This window comes from Triticum dicoccoides, chromosome 7A, assembly GCF_002162155.2.
Source record: "Triticum dicoccoides isolate Atlit2015 ecotype Zavitan chromosome 7A, WEW_v2.0, whole genome shotgun sequence".
Classification (NCBI taxonomy): domain Eukaryota; kingdom Viridiplantae; phylum Streptophyta; class Magnoliopsida; order Poales; family Poaceae; genus Triticum; species Triticum dicoccoides.
The window spans coordinates 463,132,557-463,138,437 of record NC_041392.1 but is presented as its reverse complement, the minus strand read 5'-3'; positions in this window follow the sequence as shown (position 1 = coordinate 463,138,437).

The following is a 5,881-nucleotide window of genomic DNA, read 5'->3' as shown; positions in this document are numbered from 1 at the left end:
TATGCAAGAGAAAATGGGTCTCATCCGGCCTAGTTCTTCTCCGTGGGGTTGTGGTGTTCTTTTTGTGAAGAAGAAGGATGGAATGGACCGACTTTGTGTTGATTACCGTCCAGTGAACAAGAAGACCATCAAGAACAAATATCCACTTCCCAACATCAATGAGCTGTTCAAACAACTCAAAGGTGCCCAAGTATTCTCCAAGCTTGATCTCCGTATGGGTTATCACCAGATTCGCATTCGTGAAGAAGATATTCCCAAGACAGCATTCAGAACAAGCTTTGGTTCATATGAATACACTGTCATGTCTTTTGGCCTCGCCAACGCTCCTCCGACGTTCTCTCGCATGATGAACTTCATCTTCAACGCCTACACCAATGACTTCGTTTTGGTCTATCTCGACGACATTCTGGTTTTCTCCAAGAACAAGGAAGATCATGCCAAGCAATTGCGTTTGGTTCTTGATAAGCTGAGGGAACATCAGTTCTATGCCAAGTTCTCCAAGTGTGAATTCTGGCTTGATGAGGTTCTTTATCTTGGTCATATCATCTCTGCCAAGGGCATTCCCGTAAATCCTGAGAAGGTGTCTACAATTGTGAATTGGGAACCTCCTCAGAACGTGAAGCAACTCCGCAGTTTTCTCGGTCTCGCAAGCTATTGCCGAAGATTCGTTGAAAACTTTTCCAAGATCGCGAAGCCTCTCTCTAATCTTCTTCAGAAGCACGTCAAGTACGTTTGGTCTCCGGAGTGTGATATTGCTTTCAACACTTTGAAAGAGAAATTGATCACTGCTCCAGTTCTGACTCCGCCTGATGAATCCAAGCCGTACGAGGTCTTTTGTGATGCCTCTCTCCAAGGTCTTGGCGCAGTGTTGATGCAAGAGAAGAAAGTTGTTGCTTATACATCTCGCCAGTGGAAGCCTAATGAGAAGAACTACCCCACTCATGATCTCGAGTTGGCGGCAGTTGTGCATGCTCTTTTGACTTGGAGACATCTTCTATTGGGAAGAAAAGTGGACATTTTCACGGATCACAAGTACATCTTCACTCAGCCTAATCTCAACCTCAGGCAAACTCGATGGGTCGAAATGATTCAAGAGTATAACCCGAGTATTGAGTATACTCCAGGCAAGGCCAATGTGATTGCTGACGCATTGAGCAGAAAGGCCTACTGCAACAGTCTGATTCTCAAGCCTTATCAACCCGAGCTTTGTGAAGCTTTCCGCAAACTTAATCTGCAAGTTGTTCCTCAAGGTTTCCTCGCCAACCTTCAAGTCTCTCCCACCTTAGAAGACCAGATTCGCCAAGCCCAGCTTCTTGATGCTATGGTGAAAAAGGTGAAGATTGGGATTGCCAAGAGTCAGTCCAAGTACAAGTGCTACCGCCTTGATGACAAGGACACTCTCTTCTTCGAGGATCGTATTGTTGTACCCAAAGGTGACCTACGTAAAGTAATCATGAATGAGGCTCACAATTCTCTCCTCTCCATCCACCCTGGGAGCACGAAGATGTATCAGGACCTTAAGCAAGCTTATTGGTGGACTCGAATGAAGCGCGAGATCGCTCAATTCGTGAATGAATGTGATGTCTGCAGAAGAGTGAAGGCAGAACACCAAAGGCCAGCTGGCCTCCTCCAACCTCTTGCCATTCCAGAATGGAAGTTTGACCACATTGAAATGGACTTTGTGACTGGGTTTCCAAAGTCCAAGCGTGGCAATGATGCTATATTCGTTGTCATTGACAAACTCACCAAAGTGGCTCACTTTCTGCCTATCAAAGAGTCGATCACTGCAGCTCAATTGGCGGAACTCTATACCTCTCGCATTGTCTCTCTGCACGGTATTCCTCAAGTGATCTCTTCAGACCATGGCAGCATCTTTACCTCGAAGTTTTGGGATTCTTTTCAGAAGGCCATGGGCACCAACATCCGCTTCAGCACAACTTTTCATCCTCAAACAAGCGGTCAAGTCGAGCGTGTCAACCAGATTCTTGAAGATATGCTTAGGACTTGTGTGATCTCCTTCAGCATGAAGTGGGAGGATTGTCTTCCTTATGCTGAATTCTCCTACAACAACAGTTTTCAAGCAAGTTCGGGCAAAGCCCGTTTTGAAATTCTGTATGGCAGGAAGTGCCGTACCCCTCTCAACTAGTCTGAAACCGGTGAACGTCAGCTTTTGGGTAATGACTTAATCACAGAAGAAGAAGAGATGTGTAAAGTCATTCGTGATAACCTCAAAGCAGCCCAATCGCGGCAGAAGAGCTACTATGATAGTAAGCACCGTGATTTGGCTTTCGAGATTGGAGATCATGTTTACCTCCGCGTCTCTCCTATGAAAGGTACTCGTCGCTTCGGTATCAAAGGGAAGCTTGCCCCTAGATACGTGGGACCTTTCAAGATTGTCAGCAAGAGAGGCGACCTCGCCTATCAACTCGAGCTTCCTTCAAACTTTGCAAATGTTCATGACGTGTTCCATGTCTCTCAGCTTCGAAAGTGCTTCAAGACTCCTGACCGCACCGTCAACTTCGAGGACATTGAGCTCCAAGAAGATCTCTCTTATCGTGAGCACCCAGTTGCTACTCTTGAAGAGACTGAATGCAAGACTCGCAACAAGTCAATCAAATTTCTCAAAGTCAAGTGGTCACACCATTCCGACCGTGAAGCTACCTGGGAACATGAGGATCACCTCCGTTCTGAGTACCCGGCGTTCTTTCAGTCCTAGATCTCAGGGCGAGATCCATTCGTAGTGGTGGAGTGTTGTAACACCCCGGATGTAACTTTCCCTATTTGTACTCCAACTCTTGCCATTTCCGGCGTTAAGTTATTGTATTTTATCGAGTTCGGGTCTTTGTCTCCATGTGTTGTTGTCATTGTCATGCATCTCATATCATGTCATCATGTGCATTGCATTTGCATATGTGTTCATCTCATGCATTCGAACATGTTCCCCGTTGTCCGTTTTGCATTCCGGCGCTCCGTTCTCCTCCGGTGGTCATTTCTAGCTTTCTTTCATGTGTGGGGATTAAACATTTCCGGATTGGACCGAGACTTGCCAAGCGGCCTTGGTTTACTACCGGTAGACCGCCTGTCAAGTTTCGTATCATTTGGACTTCGTTTGATACTCCAACAGTTGACTAAGGGACCGAAAAGGCCTCGTGTGTGTTGCAGCCCAACACCCCTCAATTTGGCCCAAAACCCACCAAACTCTGTTCCACGTCCTAGAGCGTTCGATCACGATCGCGTGGCTGAAAACTGCACCTCATTTGGACTCTCCTAGCTCCCTCTATGTCTATTTAAAGAACCCCCGAAATCCGGATCTTCTCCTCCCCCGAAACCCTAAAAATCGCCTCCGCACCGGCCGGACACGTCCGCCCGGGCCGGACACCTCCGCCGCCGACCACTCGCCCAATCGCTGCGCGCCACGTCACCGGGCCACGCCCCACTTCGCCGCGCTGCCGCCGAAGCCCGCAGGGCCCGCGGGGAGCCCTCCCCGGCCCGCGCGCCCGTAGTCGCCACCGCCGCCCGCGCCTCCTCCCGCCCGCGCCCGCCGCCGCTCGCCGCCCGCCGCCCGGCCGCTCGCCGCCCGCCGCCCGCGCCGCCCGCGGCCGCCGGCGCCCTGCGCCGTCGGAGCCGCCCCGCCGACGACCTCGCCCCGGCCGGCCTCCTCCACGTCTCCCTCTCCTCCGGCGACCTCCTCCGGCGTCGTCCCCGCCGCCGGCGAACAGTGCCCGCCGGAATCGCCTCGGATTGCGTGCACGATTTCCAGAATTCTTCTAAGTCCTCGGAATTTTTCAGTCCAAGTGCCTCTGTTCGGGGCCCCGTAACTTTGCATCCGTAGCTCCGATTCATGCATATCGCATATCAAAATGTTCACCTCTGAGAGTACATCATTTCATTCCATTGCATCATTTTTATTTGGGCTCATCTTGATGCCCGAAATGATGTTAGAAGAGGGCTACTTGAGTTAATTGTCAGATCTGCTACTCCGTTTAGCACTTTTGTCGTTTTTGCCATGATTATTGTGTGCATGCTATGCCCGTGAGTTCTTCATATGTTTTGTTAAGGGTTTTGTCATATTTCCAGAGGTGCAACCCATGTATTTTTAGGATGTGCTTGGTGACTTGTGCAACCTTGCAAAGTGGTGCACTTGCTAATTCTGTTTTCAGGGACTTAGTGATTTCACCAAGTCCTGGGATTGTTTATCTCATGATGCCATATGTTCACGTTGTTTCCTAGTGATCCGTGCCTCTTTTGAGGATGATCAGTAAGGGAGTTTTGTTAATATTGTAGTGCTCTATCCATCCTTGTATTCATTTGCAATTATGGAGCACCCTAGCTTGAGTCAATCAAGCTCTACTTTTGCTTCGTTGCGAATCTGGGCAGATCGTCAACTTGTTTGCGATTTTGCCGATGTTATTGTAGTTGATCCGTGCATGCTATGCCATTGTTCTTGCCATGTCTAGCTTTCATTTTGTGCCTTCTTAAGGGATGTATGCTTGTCTTGCCATGACTTGCACCGTGGTGAGTGCATCGAGCTCGTAAACATGCCTTCATGAGTTATGTTTCAGCATGTCCCAGTTTTCACCAAGTCTGAAAACTGATTATGTTTTTGCTATGTTCGTGTGCTTGTTAGTATATTTTGTGATCCCTTTTGGCTCAAGGTCACTAAGGGACTTTTGTTAAGCTTGTTGAGTAGCTCTATGCCATGTCTTTCTTTGTCATGTTCAGGTCCTGTAGCATGTTGTTTTGTTGCTCCGAAGAGGGCTATATGATCTGAAATTCCAGACAAGTGTTAATTTCACTAAGTCTGAGATCTCTTTTACCATTTGCGTTTTTGCCATGCTTGTTTGAACCTGTTAATGGATGAATTGGCCGTAGCTCACTGCTAGAATTTTGTTAAGCATCTTGAATGCTTCCCTGCCATGTATTTTGATGCCATGTTTGGGTGCTGTAGCATGTTCATTACGTTGCATTTAGATGCCTACTTGCTGTAAATCACAGACCGATGTCATTTTTGAATCGCTTGCCATTTCCAAACTGTAACTCCGATTCCGGTGTTCTTTATATCGTTTTCAAGCGATTTCATCTTATCTTTCCAGTGGCACACTTGGATTTCCATGTTAAGGCCAGCTCCATGCATTTCCTGTCATATCTTGCATTTTGCATCCCGCATCGCATCCCGCATAGCATATCATCTTCGCATCGTGTTGTTTGAGTTTGCACGTGGTTGATTGTATCCTTGTTGCTTGTTTGTCTTGTTTGGGTAGAGCCGGGAGACGAGTTCGATAACGAGGAGCCCGTTGAGTTTGCTTTTGAGGATCCAGTCAACTCTGACAACTGTGCAGGCAAGATGATCATACCCTCGAAATCACTACTATCTTTGCTATGCTAGTTTGCTCGCTCTTTTGCTATGCCATTGCTACGATGCCTACCACTTGCTTGCAAGCCTCCCAAATTGCCATGTCAAACCTCTAACCCACCATTGTCCTAGCAAACCGTTGATTGGCTATGTTACCGCTTTGCTCAGCCCCTCTTATAGCGTTGCTAGTTGCAGGTGAAGATTGGAGGCCGTTCCTTGTTGGAACATTTATTTACTTGTTGGGATATCATTATATTGCCATGTTATATTAATGCATCTATATACTTGGTAAAGGGTGGAAGGCTTGGCCTCTCGCCTAGTGTTTTGTTCCACTCTTGCCGCCCTAGTTTCCGTCATATCGGTGTTATGTTCCCGGATTTTGCGTTCCTTACGCGGTTGGGTTATAATGGGAACCCCTTGACAGTCCGCCTTGAATAAAACTTCTCCAGCAATGCCCAACCTTGGTTTTACCATTTGCCACCTAGCCTTTTCCCTTGGGTTTCGCGGACTCAAGGGTCATCTTATTTT